The sequence below is a fragment of the Podarcis gaigeae genome, assembly GCF_964106915.1.
Source record: "Podarcis gaigeae genome assembly, chromosome: 9".
In the NCBI taxonomy this organism is placed as follows: Eukaryota; Metazoa; Chordata; class Lepidosauria; order Squamata; family Lacertidae; genus Podarcis; species Podarcis gaigeae.
Window position 1 is genome coordinate 53,856,418 of NC_139685.1, and position 18,635 is coordinate 53,875,052.

The window sequence follows — 18,635 nt, forward strand, 5'->3', positions numbered from 1 at the left end:
CCAAGATCACTGCAGCTCAACTGGACAAAGATGGTGTGAGGCTGGGTGATGGTGAAGTCAGGGCTGCACTATTGCACCAACAGAACTAACCCAGTGCCCCCATTAGTGTACCTGTGCATCCCTGCCCCATACCCATCCAGGTAAACTGCAGAGATGCTCATGTTGGGAGGATGGCTCTACAGCTGTGCCCCACCACATGGGCTGCTATTGGACAGAACATTGTTTGAAATGTGTTTCTCATCCCTTCTCAAGATGCTACCTATTGTTTGACTAACTGCCTCTGATATGTCTCATAACACTGTTCTTTATGGCCAGATGTGCCGGTGCTATCAAAGCCTAGCTGCTTGCTTGCAACAGATGTATAGTTTAGTTTTAAACTGTCAGCGCAATATGTAGGAATTGTTATTCACACCCACCCGTGGTGTAAAACTGAGACTCAGAAGTAACGTTGGCATTTCCCAGCAAGCTGTTGAAACACAGCTGCAGCAATATCTAAGAGAGTGCCTCTTTTTTGTGGGGGGATGTTTTGAGGTCTGTTGAGGAATGTGATGATCATGACATGTGTATTACTATTGGATTATCAAGAGATAAACTGGAAAATACAATGTTGAATTGTAGACAGATATTATGGGAAGTGTTGCCACAGGTCCAGCTTATTTGTTTCCTCCTTGCCTCGTCGTCCCTCCCAAATTTGCATTTATTTTGGGATAAATGCCTTGTGTGTGGAGAGGGCTAGCATGAGAAACTTTGTTCCCAAACCTGTACTATACACACAGCCACCTTGCACAATTGGGCAGTAGTCAAAGCAAACCCAGCCTCTGATCTGTGATGCTGGAGGGGACTTGGATGGATTGGATGTGTCCCCCACCATTCTCCACCATTCTCCACTAGTGGGAGAGCTCAACAAACGTGGAACTGGGTGTTGGGAGTGCAGCTGAATGGGACACAGCTGTGGGCAGCCTGAGGAACTAGCATCCACTTTGGGCCTGCCCATAAAAGCAAACCTAGAGTGAAAGACTAGAGCAATGGTCTGCTGTTTCCAGGACTCTTCTCAGTGTGAGACTTTTGTGGGTGAGCTGAGAGGTTTTTTTGGACCTTGGGTGGGAACCCAGAGGCTGAGAGGGAGGGTGTGTCAGAATGAAAATGAATCTATATTGATATATATATATATATATATATATATATGCAGGTTTTGGTGTCCTCGGGTGTCTTCCCGTGTAAAAGTTGGGGTGTCTAGGCGACGTTTCGACGAGGTCTCACTCGTCATCTTCAGGCTGGTGCTTTCGGCTTCTTGTTACTGGAACAGAGCGGGATCTCAATGTTTGAGTTCCTATAAATACTGTAGAGGGGGTGTGGTGTCTAGCCTCCAATGTTCTGGGCAGAGAGGAAGTTCCCAGGCTAGTGTGCCTTTTCTTCTTTTGTTCATTAATTACTTGAGAGATACCTTGAGTGATTTCTTGAGTGATATCCTGAGTACCACTTAGGTGGGTCATTAGGTGTGGATTAGTTGCTAAAGTCTTTGTGTCTTGACCTCTTGAACTTTGTGAAGAGTTTTCCTGAGAAGATGGCTGTATTGCACTTAGTTGTGCTTTGGCTTGGCTTCGTGTATAGGGGCGAGCTGTGGTTTTGTGGCTTGTGTCAGCCAGATCTGTGTAGGGATTGCAGGGGGGTGCAGCATCCGGAGGTGCCACCATGGATTGGCTACTGGATGGTGTCAGTAATTCATCTGTGCCAATCCATGGTGGCACCTCCGGATGCTGCACCCCCCTGCAATCCCTACACAGATCTGGCTGACACAAGCCACAAAACCACAGCTCGCCCCTATACACGAAGCCAAGCCAAAGCACAACTAAGTGCAATACAGCCATCTTCTCAGGAAAACTCTTCACAAAGTTCAAGAGGTCAAGACACAAAGACTTTAGCAACTAATCCACACCTAATGACCCACCTAAGTGGTACTCAGGATATCACTCAAGAAATCACTCAAGGTATCTCTCAAGTAATTAATGAACAAAAGAAGAAAAGGCACACTAGCCTGGGAACTTCCTCTCTGCCCAGAACATTGGAGGCTAGACACCACACCCCCTCTACAGTATTTATAGGAACTCAAACATTGAGATCCCGCTCTGTTCCAGTAACAAGAAGCCGAAAGCACCAGCCTGAAGATGACGAGTGAGACCTCGTCGAAACGTCGCCTAGACACCCCAACTTTTACACGGGAAGACACCCGAGGACACCAAAACCTGCATTCCTGTACCCGTGAAAATCTACGAAAGCAAATATATATATATATATATATATATATATATATATATATATATATATATATATATTAGTAACAGGACGCGGGTAGTGCTGTGGTCTAAACCACTGAGCCTCTTGGGCTTGCTGATCAGAAGGTCAGCGGTTTGAATACCCACAACGGAGTGAGCTCCTGTTGCTCTGTCCCAGTTCCTGCCAACCTAGCAGTTTGAAAGCACGCCAGTGCAAGCAGATAAATAGGTACTGCTGCAACATGAAGGTAAACAGCGTTTCCGTGCGCACTGGTTTCCGTCACAGTGTCCGGTTGTGCCAGAAGTGGTTTGTTTAGTCATGCTGGCCACATGACCTGGAAAGCTGTCTGTGGACAAACACCAGCTCCTTTGGCCTGAAAGTGAGAAGAGCACCACAACCCCATAGTCACCTTTGACTGGACTTAACCATCCAGGGATCCTTTACCTTTTTACCTATATTAATATCTTTGTATCACTGTAACATTTTCATATGTAACTGGGCATTTTTGTAATATTTTGTTTAAGTTGTCTGTTGCTTCAGCTTTTTGTACACCTTAGAGATATTCTTTATATATTAAGTGGTATAGAAAATAATTACATAATCAAATCAATCAACCATCATTGGAGATTCTACACTGGCAACGAGCACCCCATTGCAGCCGATCAACTGGTAGACAGGCAGAAGCTACTGCTGGTGGCACTCCTGTAGCTAGCAGAAACTCATGTACCATTTTGTGGTATTGTGGGGACAGCACATGATCGACTGGATCTGGTGCAGACCCTGCTGCTGTCATGTGATGCCAGTAGGCATGATCTGGGCTTCTTCACAGCACCAGCCTTGGAGCTGCTGCAGTGAAGGGGCTTGCCTTACAGACTTCCCGCCATCTGCTCTGGCTGGTGTGAACAACAGGGCTGTTGATGCAGTGCCAATGCCTGTGAAGCAGCTACATGCAGGGATAGGAAGTCACAGAAAAAGAGGAGGAATGTGCTATTTTATTCAGGTGTAGTTAACTGTACATCTGCATTGTACTAAAATTTTATTTCGTTGGTATTTTGGATCTACAATGCTATATTCTACATGCTATATCCCTGAAGTCAGATGCCTCTGTTGACACTGAGCTGCTGCCATTTTCCACATTTCCACACTTCATTGCCTCCTGAATAGTGAGAGAGAGACTTCCCATACAGTTCACAGTGTAGAAAAGAGGAGTTTGGCAGGTGTGGATTGTCATGCCATTGTGCTACAGGAGTGGGGGCATAATTGTCAACGTTTCCCTTTTTTTTAAGGGAAATTCCCTTATTCCGAATAGGATTCTTTGCAAGAAAAGGGAAAAGTTGACAGCTATGAGTGGGAGGGGTGGGAACTATACCCTTTGAAATTCCTTTTTCTAATGAGCTAAATGCAGAACTCTGTCCTCCTGGCTGCCTCTGATTTCACTACTGCAGGAACAGGGAACTGTTTTCAGGACAGGGGCCACAGTTTCTTGGAGGAGAATCTTCTGGGTATTGCATGCTAACAATGGTCAGAACTTGAGGTCATAGGAGATAGAGCAATGGATGTGACTCTTACTTTTGTATACTAGCATACACTCCAGGCATTCAAAAACCAGAGGCTTCTACACACATATACATACCCCTCCACCCATGGAAGCAAGAAGCATTGTCACAGTTCAAGGACACATTTCAACCGGGTAAAGAGGAAAGTGCAGAATAGGCCTCTGAGGAGGGGGAATGCCCTATGGAGGATCCTACAGGCCAGATACAGAGGCTGGGGGGAGGGCAGCATTATGCCCCATGGCCTGTGGTTCCCCACACTTCACTTATTCACCTCACTTTTAATTTGTATATTGCCTTTCTACATTACTAGACACAAGGCAGTTTGCAAACTGGAGAAACAAAAAAATATACAGCAAAGATCACACACCTTATAACAATCTGATCCAGTACAAAAAAAAGTCATAATAAAAGCATAACTTTAAAATAAACAACTTATATCAAATAAAGTAATATTCCAATTAGAATATAAGAGTACACAATAAAATATCAGCAAATAAGAATTAAACAGAAAATCACTCTTAACCATTACTGAACTATAATCAATAAAAATAACAGCAAGTCAGAATGCATAAAACACCACAATATATACCAAACCATATAAAAGGGTAAAAATGTGGAAACAAAGGCACACACCCTACACAACTTCCCACCATGGAAATGTTATTTTCCATCATGATATGTTCTTCCTCCCATATCAATTGCTTCTTTTGCCATGCAACTGGAACCCCAGATTCCCACTTCTGCCCAGGCTTTCTTACCATTACTGCTTCTGCTTCTTCTGCTGGCCTTCTTGGTGCTGCAGCAGCTGCTGTCTGCTCATTGACTACTACAAAGAAGCACAGTAAAGTGTGGTAGATGGGCATATCTCATGTAGCACACAACACCTGGTATAGGGGTACAAAGGCACAGAACATGGCAGCATCACTGGTTAATGGTGGTGTGGAACATATTTTGAAAGTCACCAAAAAGTTCAAGAGTGGGAGCAACTGAAGATTGAAACTACTATGTATTTTGGCAAGGGTTGGAGCCCAGCAGTACTACCACTGGGAAGTGCACCTACAAGTGTCAGATAGTAAGGGAGGTGGCTGAAAAAATAACTAGAGAAATAAGCATTTGTGGAGCAAACAATTCCAAAATAATGTGGTGAGGTGAAACTGGAGTGGCCACAGCACTAAGTCATTCATGAAGTATCAGAAAAGCTCCATAATGTCACTAATACTTGGAGAATGCAGTCTGCTACAATTAATTTGTCTCCACTCCCTTGTTGATTGATATAAGGAGAGATAAAGGCTAGTTGAATTGACCTGGAAGTACAAATAAACTGAGAGGACCAGAGTAGCTGGACAGCTCATGCAACTTCTAGAGACCTTAGTGGCTGCCATTCTTGTGAAGTTAGCCAATAATGCCTAAAGAAGACTCAAATGCTATCTCCAGATCAGTGTTGAGGTATTTGCAGACAATCACAATGAGGATGCTTTTGTCCTTGCTTTCATCTTGAGAAGCAGTGCACAGCTAACATCTTAGCAAATCATCTTACAAAAGCTAACGTCTTACCAAACATGTGTTTGGTAAGGGGCAAAATGCACGCTTGAGACCAATTTCAACACAGCCTTAGATTACATCCATGTTTGTCTTGGAATCATATTGCATAAAAAAAAAGGTGGGCAGATGATCTTTGCTTTACACTTTCGCTGATGTTTACTTGCAAGTGTTCAATATGTTTTTTAATATAGCAGGAGAATACAGTGGTGCCATTCCTAACACTGTAATTAAGATTGCATCGACTTTTCCATTATATAAAACACTTTTTGTGAGGTTTCAGACTCAGCTGTAAAAATTCATTCCAGTTTGAGACTTGGCAAAGGAAGCCTAGGCATGGGGTGTGCTTCTTTTTATAAAATATGATAAAAATGTACTTGGTCGTGTTTATAATTTTACAAGCCATGTAAAACACCACAGGTTAGGCTTTTAGGAACACTGTAAGCTTTGAAAGTCAGACTTCGAAAGTCCTAATGGACCACCAGATGAACTGGAAACCTGGATGGTCTGTGTGCTTTAAAAACCAAACCCCAAACAAACCATGAACAAAATTGACATTCCTATTACTAAAAAGTTCATTAATTTATATCAATGTTGCACAGAAGCTGTGCTATATTCAGTCTTTTTGTCCTCTGAGGAAGGAAGGGGGGAAATGGTTCTGTGATCCAAATACACTGAGCACTGAAAAAAGAAAGAGTTGAGACAGTTGCCTTGTTTGCATGACACGGTGAGTCGAACAATAACTTACTGGGGTTGTGCAAATGTGCAGGTTCCAAGAGAGAAGCTGACAGCAATTTTCCTCCTTTTTTAAAAATTGCAGTGCCATTCTGAGCTAAGCCAAAGTTTGGCTCTCTGCAGCTCATTTTCCCAACTTCTTGAGATGAGTATTAGGGGGAAGCACTTGGAGAGGAGAGATGAAAGAAAGTGATAGGTGGGCCAAGGTTCTTCACTCTTCACCCATGTCCCACCACATCACATGTTTTCTCTGCCATTGAGCTACTTCCATCCTTAATCAACAGAATGGTCCTGCTGGGCTGCAAGGCCTGGTCCCCAGGGGTCAAGACTTACCATGAGAATACTGGTAGCATATTCATGAGAGAGTTTTCTGGAATCAACACTTAAGAATACAGGTCTTGTTTCACTGGCACAAGCTCCCAGTATCACATTGTTTTAATTGAAACAAATGACTTTTTAATCATAATGCGCCGCAGAGTATCTGTCTTTAAACAAAGTCTACATATTTGGCCACAGACGGGACTTAACTTAAGCAATGTTCATAAACATAACAACTCCCGTGAAGCACAGGACTGCCAACTTTAGAAGGAAAAGTTTCTGAGCAGAAACAAACATGCATGCACAGCTGGTGTGTGATCCAAACAGTCACTTAGTGTGGAATGACGATCTGCTGGGTAACATTAGAATATTATACGTTCATTAGAAACAACACACTTGTCCTATATTTGCTCCCACAGCATACTGCACTGCTATCACAAGCAAAGAGCAGTCATTGTTTCTAGTAGGCTATAGGAACATAGGAAGTTACCTTATACCAACTGCCTTATATGAGTCAGGAGCTCCCTTTTACCATATCAGGCCATTGGCCCATCTCACTCAATATTGTTAACACTGACTATCAGGAGTTCTCCAGAGTTTCAGACAAGGAATCTTTCCCAGCCCTACCTGAATATCCTGGGGATTGAACATGCAGAGCACGTACTCTACTACTGAACTATGGTTCTTTGGACAAAAATAGAGTCATCAAGGTGGCTATCAGGAACAAAGGAACCATCTTGTACCAGCCCAGACCATGGGTTCATCTACCTCAGTATTATCAACAAAGTGGTGTTCTACCACTGAGCTACATTTCTTCCTTTACCACCAAATTGTCTTGTCTCTCAGGGTTGGTTGTGGTTGTTATTATTATTATTATTATTATTATTATTATTATTGATGCCACTAAATTTCATAGTTCCAGAAGTAGAAATAATGCTCATCGCAAATAGTATTGTGGTCTCCAAATGTCTTCCGTGGCTCAGGTTTTAGCCCAAGACAGAGAAAGTTCCCTTTCGCTGCTTTCATCCTACTGATCTGGCCAACTCCATTGCAGGCACAAAGTTGCCCAGTTAGGTTTGGAGTTGGGAATCTGATGATAGAACTCTATTTTCTGATGAGGTGGAAGGGGGATACTTCTGTTTTTCAGCTGATTTCTGAGTCTACTGAGAGTGATTTATCCCATCTGAGTAGGGTTTTCTTACAGAGGTCTTTTGTTTTTGTTGTCCTGCTTTGGATTTATTGCCAATTTTGTTTTGTATTCTATTCTATTATAATATCTAGAAAGAATAAAGTATAACCCATCATGCATGTGTATCAGGACTTGAGAAGATGGTAAAGTTCCAAAAATGCTAGATTCCTTTAGAAATCTGAGCATTTGCTACTCTCTTGTGGAATCAAGAAATATGTGATAGAAAACAGAACATAACTTCCACAAAGAAAGCAGCAATGGAAATGGAGAATGAGTATAGAGCATCAAGTGTAGATAGGGAAATAGCGTCTGCCTTCTATTTGTACAACTGCCCTTTGGTGAGAGCTCATACACTGCCATGCACATTGTGGACATTTTCCCACTCCCCTCCTTTATTCTGCTTGTGTTGAACAAGCCAGATGACCTCTTGTTATGTGATGCATAACAAAAACCACCAGTAATCATGAATGAGACAGTCATATGCTTCATCTGTGGTGACTGTCTACGTTAATGGCCCTCAATTGTTGTGTCAGGACCTACAAATGAGTCATGATTTGGCCAAAGGTGGGTTGTATACAGCAGGACACCACAGATGGGAGAGAATTAGCTCCCATTTTTTAAAAAAGCCACCACCAGTCCACCACTGAACATGTTTGGGGACCTGGTGGAGGGTAGTGAGTTCTGCTTTCACTCAAGCAGCATTTGTGGCAGAGAAAGCATGTGACTACTGCTACTACTGCAGCTACCACTAACATAGTTGGGCCTTGCTCTGGTCAGATGTTGGGGGGCATCATTGGCACTGTGTCAGATACCCTCTAAGTCTGGTGCCAACACATGCATGTTAAGGAGGAAGAGGAAGATGATGATTCCATAGTTTATGTTTGGGCTATAGGTGGGTCCCATTTTTGAAAAAGATTGCTTCTCTACATGTTACAGCAGCTTTGTGAAGCCTGGTTGAAATACTTTCTGAGAGATGAGTTTTGCATACTATGAGGATAATGACAGAGGCTGCATTCACATGACAGTTCACTCCATTTTCATGACTGTTAAGTTCCACATTATATTTGAGCTTCCACACAATGGAAAAGCCACTTCTGGAACTATAGTGGAATACAGTGTAAGATTAGTACTCATTTCTGTGTCAGTTGCTGTCAGGGGAGGGGGAATCCAATTGCAAATAATATGTGAATGTGTGCTAAACTTGCACTATAGTTCCAGAAGTGACTTTTCCATCATGTGAAAGCTCTAATATAATGTAGAAATGAACAGCTGGGGAAATGTTGGGGAAATGCAACAAACTGCCATGTGAATGCAACAAGAGTGACCCAAGAGGGGAATGTGCACATGTATCTCAATGCTGTCATTTTATAATATGGCAGATACACAGGGCAAGTCATGCTTCGTTATATATGAGTAGCATGGAGAACCCATTAAACATTGATTTCAGATGGCATCCACATTGCTGGAGTGATGTGTAAAGTCAGCACTAAGTGGCAGACAAAGAGGAATTATTGGCTATGGGTGTGATAGCTTTGGTCTCATAATATGATTCCATCTTCCATCACTTCTTATTATAGAAATAACTGATATTTTAAAAAATAATTATGTATGGCATTAGCTGGATGCAGCTGGGGTGGGGTGGGAATAGAAGTAGTTTTTTAATAACTTGCCTTCTGTGTTGCAGGTGGGTTTTTCATTTAAGACTTCTTCAGTCCTTTGGTGATATCCCACAACGAAACCATAAAATTGTACTTTTGATAACATTGCCTGTTGCTATGGAAATAATAATAATCATTCTTTGCCTTCACTTGGGAATCCAAATATATCCATATGCACTGTACAAACATGAATTAATTTGGTCTCACATCAGCCATGGGCAGGAGGTTAGGATTTTGCAGATGGGAAGTATTAAGCACAGAGGAAGTTTGTAGCAGAGCAGGGAATAGAATCACAGTGGTCTGTCTCTCAGCCCTCTTCTTTAACCACCAGATTATTGCTTTGCCTTACCCTGTGAACGTAAAACTGTCATGTTAGTACAGGCTGAACGTGAGGTTTCACTTTGGTTTACCATCTCCAAATGGCTAAAAATCAACGGCCAGGTCATTTGTAAAAGATGTGCTCCAACTGCTCTTACCAGGGGCATTTCCTATTTTTTGTCTCTAGTAAATCTCATCCTTATGTTGCCTTTCAGAGTTTTGTTCATTTTCACACAGATGCGCTAAAATTCTTCACGTTTCCCTTACTCAGGGAATTCAGTGCAATGTAAAGGAACCCACAGGGCTGCTGGATTGACTTCTTTGGGTGTTTGCACTGCACTGACTTCTCTACCACCTTGCTCCTCCCATTCCAATAAGTAGCAGCAATTCAACTGCCGGGAGGTCAGGCGAGTGCTGTTGCCCCACAGTGTTGTCTGCTACTGCTACGAACAGAGGAAGAAGCCTTATACAAAGTCATACCATTGGTTCACCCTGGTATTGCCTACACTGACTTGCAGTGGTTCCCCAAGAATTCAGGGAGGTAGTCTCTTCCAGCCCTATCTGGAGATGCTGGGGATTGAACCAGGGACCATTTGCATGCAAAGCAGATACTCTACCACTGAGCTACAGCCCTTCCTGAATGCAAAACATGTGCTCTGTTTTTGAGCTATCCCCACCCCACCCCTGGGAGAAGAGTAGGTGCATCTTGACTGCAATAGGTGCAACAATTCAGTGCACTGCTTCCCTTCTATCACCTCCCTCCCATCTTCTGTCTAGATTCAAAATGTTGCTAAATGGTGTAAATAAAATCACATGCTTTTAAACGTTATTGTAGTCATCTTCTCCATGTCCTTCTGCCATCTGGAGTCAGAGGACAGTAGGGATGGTTATTTTAAATGGATTTGTACAAGGAATTCAGCGATTTTGACCTGAGTTTTGATCACATCAGACTGCCTCTTGTATCAAACAGCTGTTTATGTCTAATTAACTTGTGCATTATTGCCTTTAAAAAAATCCCACTAACCATATGCAAAAAGACATATATGTATAATATGGGTAAGGGAGCTATGCCCCATGCCATGTTATATTTTTACAGCATAATTTTATGGATATTAATGCATACATATTTTATACAGTTGCAAGCATTCTTATATTAATCTGTTATTTTCTGGTAACTCTGGGAAACCTGGAATGCATATGCATATGGTATTATAGGTATAATGAAGAGAATACTAAGGGCTGTTTTTGTTGTGAGTGGATCTGTTCAGAGAAAAATCTCACTTCTTGCTGAGATTAAGGAATGTTGTGGGAATCTTTTTAAAAAAAACAAAAAACAAAAACCTTTGTGAATAAGTTTAACGCCAGGTTATTTCTTTTTTATATTAGGATTTTATTCTGTGAACCACCCTGAGACCTGCAGGTATAGGGCGGTATATCTATTGATTAATCAATTAATTATCCATCCTTACAGTGAGGGTCTTTTCAATTGTGGCAATGGGTCTATGTTTCACATGGCACCAGGCATAAAAGAGTTAATTCCTTCTTTTCATGCTTTATCTAGATTTTTGGGGTTGCGGCTCCTTTTGCTAAGAGGGATGGGAGGAATAGTTGTACACATGCTTTTTAATTATTTTAATGATTACACAGACTTTGTGCAAAAAAAGACAGCAGGCTTGGGTCCGTAAAGATTTCGGGTCCTTCCAAAATTGAACAATTAGACACACACACGGAAACACACACACACACAATAAAAAATATCTCCAAAATGTCTAGACATTTTACATCTCTGATATGACATTAAGTCTTGTACAGTGAATGTGCCTAGCTGAATTTCATTAGCAGGCACCATATGGATTCCAAATGACTGATAAGCTTTAGTACGGCACGTTTTTCCATCCCACACCTTATACAGGATATTCATGTGGCCATTCTGAACATTAAATTGTCTAATAAAATAACAGATGAGGAAGGAGGATTTGCTGGTAGGAAGGATAGTTGTGTCTATAAGCTGTTTTAACATAAGAAGAGCTTGCTGGATAATAGTGCAGCATCCTTCTCTCACGGTGACCAATCAGATGCCCGTAGAAAACCTGGAAGCAGGACCTGAGCACTAGAATGAGCAATCTTCCTCACTGTAGTGTCCAGCAACTGGTATTCAGAAGCATTGCTGCTTCCTAAGCTTACTCGGGAGTTGTTGGTGAAGTACAGTACTTTGTCAACTGCTTTTTGAATGTCCACTCATACTATGTCAACTAGTCCACCTTTATATGCCTGTTGACATGCTCAAAGAACTCTAAGAGAAGTTCTGCTCCAGGAAGGCTTGCACATGTATATGCTTGTCTATTTTATATTTAACAATACTTTCCACTAGTTTACCTGGGGAAGACATTAATCACCTGGACTGCAGTTTCCAGGATCTCCCATGATGTTACATTAGCCACTTTCCCGTCCTCAGGTATGGAGGCTGATTTTAGGGACAAGTTACTGGAGAAGTTTGTTACTACTCTGTGCAAACTCCCTGGTCTCATAAGAAATAAAGTTAATTAACCATGAACTCAGCTTGTAGTTAGTTTCTACATAAGCAGCTGAAGACAGCACAAAATGGGGTATGAAAAGGGTGATATCCAACATTAGTCTGCCAGCAATTCAAGAATACTGTGAATGTCCTGCCAGAATGGAGTGGAGAGAAGAGGATTGAGACTGGATGAAGGGCTGGGAGAGTAATAATTTCATTCTGCATATCATGTCTAAAGTCTGAAGATGGTGTGTAAATGTCTGTAAGGGGGAAAAACTCTACTTGGAGAGATCACAGTTTACAATGACCTCATCCAGGAGAAATCTAAGTGCCATATGTTCTGCTGGCCTGGTTTTAATTCAATGAATGCTGTTCAAATGCTAATATTCTTGGAGGAACAAACTTTTTTGTAAAGCGATTGCAAGAATGCCTCCTCCTATGTCTTGTTTTGCTTGTGCTAATTTTTAATCAGCTCCAGACTCTGGGATCCACACACAGTAGTCCTACATTTAAAGAGAGCGCACAGTTACATAACTTGCTCTTATTCAGCCAACACAACACATCTAATGGGAAGCCAGAGATGACAAATGGATAAGTATCAAGACACCTGTGTTCTTTAAGAATCCAAGAATCGGACAATACCGAAAACAAATCCCCTGAGATGTTCAAATTAGGCTGTACGCAATCTTTGGCAATCTGGACAGAATCCCCTCACTATTTTCATTATGTTGCTTTTCATACTCACTTGAGTTATCAGGAATTCTTTTTCTCTACTTTGACACCTTAGACTTAATGGACCCAGTTCTCTTCTGTCTCTGCTTTGGCACCAAGGTGGGATTTAGGGTGGAGTTAATCATAAGGGAGCAATGGTGTAGAGGATCTACATCACTTGTTATAAATCTCGGTCTTTTTTATGCAGCTGTTTAACAAGTCGGAGACAATTTGCAATACTTTTTTTAAAAAAAACAGATTAATAAACTACTAAATCTTAGGTCATGAAAGAAAGTATGAACAAATATGAAATCTATTTTAAAATGTGCAAGTAAAAGAACCCTGCTTCTCCCCTGCATGCTATCAAAGATGACTCAGACCTTACTTGAGTCTGTGAGGGAACATAAGGAAACAGACTGATTCTAAGGTAAGCTAAGAGGCCAACCTATTCATAATCCATGCTATCTGGCCCTAAAGGATTACACTATTGTTGTTGTTTTATCCCTCTGTATGTAGTTTTCTGGTGTGGAATTAATAGAGGGCATAGTTCAGATAGAATTCATTCCATTACACTCACAGGCCTTATCAAAGGTAAACTGAAGCTGGGGAATCCAACATCTACTTTCCATGTGCATCTGTTATTGTGAACAGTTTCCCATAGTTACCTCAGTTTTCTATAGACAAAGAATATTCATCTATCCAGGCTTTCTACCTTAGAGATTCTTTTGCCTTATAAGCTCTAGCATTCCATACTGTAGACTTTCCAATAGTGTGTTGTGTTTTATACATGTTGTTCTGGGCATAACTTTAAAAATGGGAGTAATTGTGGACTATACGGTTATGCATGTAGAGCAGTTTTCTCCACTGAAGAAAGGGAGGTGTTTTTTGTTTTTCAGGTTGTTCCAAAAGCTTAAATCCTTGGTTGACAAGAACCTAAGAAGAGCGTACTGGAGCAGCTCCATGGCTCATGTAGTCCAGCATCCTGTTCTCTCAGTGGTCAACCAGTTACCTGTGGGAAACCTGCAAGAAGGATTTGAGCACAACAGCACTCTTCCCTTTTGTGGCTTCCAGCAACTGCTTTTCAGAAGCATTACTGCCTCCAGCTGTGGACTAATGGTATAACAAGAGGACCACTTTGAAGATGGGGTGGTGGGTGCCAGGTAGATAGGAGAGAAATAAAAAGTAAGTTTGTTCTTAAAGGGTAGGTAAGGTAAAGGGACCCCTGACCATTAGAAGAAGAAGAAGTAGAAGAAGAGTTTGGATTTGATATCCCGCCTTTCACTCTCAAAGCGGCTAACATTCTCCTTTCCCTTCCTCCCCCACAACAAACACTCTGTGGGGTGAGTGGGGCTGAGAGACTTCAGATAAGTGTGACTGGCCCAAGGTCACCCAGCAGGTGCATGTGGAGGAGCGGAGACGCGAACCCGGTTCCCCAGATTACGAGACTACCGCTCTTAACCACTACACCACACTGGCTCATTAGGTCCAGTTGTGACCGACTCTGGGGTTGCGGCGCTCCATCTCGCTTTATTGGCCGAGGGAGCCGGCGTACAGCTTCCGGGTCATGTGGCCAGCATGACTAAGCCGCTTCTGGCGAATCGGAGCAGCGCACGGAAACGCCGTTTACCTTCCCGCTGGAGCAGTACCTATTTATCTACTTGCACTTTGACGTGCTTTCGAACTGCTAGGTTGGCAGCAGCAGGGACCGAGCAATGGGAGCTCACCCCATCACGGAGATTCGAACCGCCGACTTTCTGATCGGCAAGTCCTAGGCTCTGAGTTTTATAACCCACAGTGCCACTGACCCAATCTGGACTTTCCAAAACAAGATGTAAACTGAAACACAGTTGCACTCAATTTTGCAAGGTTGTTTCAAGCTAAGTAATGTGTATTACATAAGTTAGAGTAAAGTGTGTGTGTATGTGTGTGTGTGTGTGTGTACAAACACATACACACAGTTGTTGTTGTTGTTTAGTCATTTAGTCATGTCCGACTCTTCGTGACCCCATGGACCAGAGCACGCCAGGCACTCCTGTCTTCCACTGCCTCCCGCAGTTTGGTCAGACTCATGTTTGTAGCTTCGAGAACACTGTCCAACCATCTCGTCCTCTGTCGTCCCCTTCTCCTTGTGCCCTCAATCTTTCCCAACATCAGGGTCTTTTCCAGGGAGTCTTCTCTTCTCATGAGGTCGCCAAAGTATTGGAGTCTCAGCTACAGGATCTGTCCTTCCAGTGAGCACTCAGGGCTGCTTTCCTTAAGAATGGATAGGTTTGATCTTCTTGCAGTCCATGGGACTCACAAGTCTCCTCCAGCACCATAATTCAAAAGCATCAATTCTTCCACGATCAACCTTCTTACATACAGTACATAAGTTAATTAAAATACAGTGAGCCCACAACCTAGGTGTATTTAACTTGTGCACATTCAGCTTTACACATGTGGCAAAAGGAGTGGTGGTGGAAAGAGTGCAAGGTTCTGGGAGGAAATGACTTTGTCAATCCCATTCACCTTCTGTTGGAGGACAGAGTTGAGTTTGTTTTGTAATTTGTCCTGCACCACCATCACCAGCCCACTGTCCTCAGATGTGGAGGACACTTGCCTGTGGCTGGTACCTGTCCAGTTGGCTTCTCTTCGTGGAATGGGAGGTGAAGCTATATATATGTCTTTCACCTCAAGTGGCAAACTGTATTGGGAAAGAAGAGTTTGCCCTTCCAGAAATGGCTGCAGAGAGCAGCTTCCCAGGAGACCTTTGGAGATCAGATGACTGCTGAGGAATCTTACATCTGCTCCAGTTGAGTAATGGTGGTGTCTGACTGCTACTGTCATTTGTTTTATTACGCTGTGGGCGATTGTGAGAGCTGTTGTTTTGATAGCTTTCAATTGCTTTATTGTTGACTGTTCTGAGCCCTTGAGTTGAGGAAAACTGGATATATATTGTTTTCATACACACACACACACACACACACACACACACATATATATATCCATCCCCTCAGTTTCTGCTTAGTTTCAGGATTGGCAACAGTGTCCCTGTTTTGCATGTTTCATTACTGCAGTTTGCCTAGAGCTTCCCCACTTTTCATTTAAATTCTACTTCCTTCCTCTCTTATAATCTTGGACAAGAAATTAAAGCAGGGTGTGGCTCATCATTTCTCATTTGGCAAAAGACAGAGAGAATAAGTACCTGCCTAGGAGCTGTTGGCTGCAAGGAGCTGTTGGTTGCCAGATGGAGGAGAACTCAAGGATCTTAGCTGCATTCCTGATTACGCTGGGCAACAATTTTTTACTTTTTGAATGTTGTCTAGATTTCTACAACTGATTTAGGGTATTTTTGCACTGCTGAATCAGGAAATGGCATCCGTTTCTCTCCATCAGGTCAGGTTTACTGTAAACTGAATGGTGGGCATTGGTAAACGTAGGTGCACATAAATTGCATGTTGCTTCGCCATTTTTCAAACTTCAGGGCTTGAACTTCCGTTTCTTGGAACTCCTGGAATGCTCAGTGGCAGGGAAGTCTGTCTTCAGAGTCCAACAGTAGTCAGCCATCATGACTGCGTCCCAGCAACCCTGATACCTGGTCTCCATCTCTTTCATGTCCTGATGGAATCTCTCCCCCTGCTCACCACTCATTGAACCCAGGTTCTCAGGAAACCGGTCCATATGTGAAAATAGGTAGTGCATCTTAACACTCATGTTGCAGCCCAGGTTTCTGAAAGCTGTCAGCATGTTGCTGGCACGTTCTGCGTAGTTTCTGGCCTTATTGTTGCCAAGAAAGTTCTTCACTACCAGAACAAATGCCTTCCACGCTTCCAGTTTCACTTTGTTCATTGACTTTCCGAACTCTGGATCTCTGATGAGCTGACGGATCTGAGGACCGTCAAAGATGCCAGCTTTCAACTTCTCCATGGTCAATCCTGGAAAAGCCTGGCACAAGTAAGTGAAGCAGTCACCATCCTTGTCCAGACCCTTGGTGAACTGCTTGATTAAGCCGAGCTTGATGTGCAGCGGTGGGAAGAGTATTCTGTCTCTTTCCACCAGAGGGTCGTTGATGACGTTCCTTTCTTTGCAAGGCACCAATTCCTCCCGCACAGGCCAGTCCTTCTTCGTGTAATACTGAGCACGGTCCCTACTATCCCACATGCACAGAAAACATGGGTACTTGGTGAAGCCAGACTGTTGTCCCAACAAAAAGTTCACCATCTTCAGGTCAACACAAATAAACCACTTATGCTGATCATAACCAATTTTCTCCAGCACATACTTCACCGCTTCATACTTCTCCTTCAGTGTACTCGAGTGAGCCAGGGCTATAGAGGCAAACTGGTTGCTGAACACATTTCAGTGATCGCTTGCTGCTGTCAATGAACAGTCTCCAATCTTTGGGTTCTTACTGTGGCACTCCAAGCTTGAGCAGAAGCTGCGCAATATCTGCACAGTACACCAAGTCCTTTTCTTCCGAGAAAAAACGGAGGTACTCTTGATGCCTGTTGCGGAAGAAGCTGATGCGAGCACTGTCAGAGAGGAGGTTTTTTTCCTTCAATCTGGATGCCAACAGTTCGGCAGAGTGCTTTGGCAAGCTGAGGTCGCGAACTAAATGATTCAACTCCTTTTGGGAAAATGGATGTGGAGCATCATCTTCAAGAACCACTTCTTCTTCTTCATGTCCTTCAACACTGGAGGCATCTTCGTCACTAATGTCAGGAAGTTCTCAGAAGATAGGCACTGGAATTTCATCACAATGAGCTACAGGACAACATGCTGATTGATGATCAGGATACTTGAGGTTGCTCCGGTTCTTTCTGTTGATCCCAGTCACATCAACAGCGCAGAAGTAGCAGTCAGTGACATGGTTTGTCGGCTCCCTCCAAACCATGGGAATTCCAAAGTTCAGACTCCTCTTGCCATTGGTCCACCCACGTAGAGTCTCGGTGCATGCCTTGCACACCATGTGTGGCGCCCAAGCTTTATCCTGGTCACCAAGTTTAATACCAAAATAAGCATGGTAAGCACGCCTTATGAAATGCCACACCAATTTATGGAAGATTTCAAGGTTTTATGATTTCAAACTGATCCCTTTTTGACATAGTCACTCAGAACTATCAGACCTGAATACTTCTTGTCATTAAAATAATCATTTCCAATCAAAACAATTATTCGACATGGCATTTTACCCCCACCAACTTCTTCTAAAATGTTCCACACAAGCGTACATGTGAACAAAAACGTAAAAAAAGACATGTGGCCATAGCTCAAAAACTTGACCTGATTGAGCAAAACCAATGTGATTTTTGGATTCAGCACATCAGATTCGTCCTAAATCAACTGAAAAAACGCAGACAACAAATTTGTTGTTGACCAGTGTTATCAACCCATCTCAGGGGCAGGCAGTAAGAAAAAAAGGCAGAGGAGAACTGGCAAGGAGTGAGATTGCAACCAGCAGTTTTATTCATCTAAGCTTTGATCTGAGTTAGACGAATGGATCTAACTACTGTATGTTGTATTCATTAATTTCAGTGGGTCTAACTTACTTGAGTACCACCCATTCTCTCTCTTCTTAACAAATGAGCAGTTCAAATATTTTTGCTGCTTGTCCGTCCATTTTGCCCACCCACCCAGCCTCCCTGCCTGCTCTAGGGCACAAGGAATTATTAACCCTGTTGGATCAGACCAAAAGCCTAACCTTTTTTTTCAGTCTGAGAGCTATATTCATTTCTGGGCAATTTCCAGAGGACTACATGCCAGTGGTGCATGGGGCAAGAACCAAAATTGGGCTGAGCAATGAATTCACATTTTAGTTCTGTATAGTAGGCTACACCTCTGTC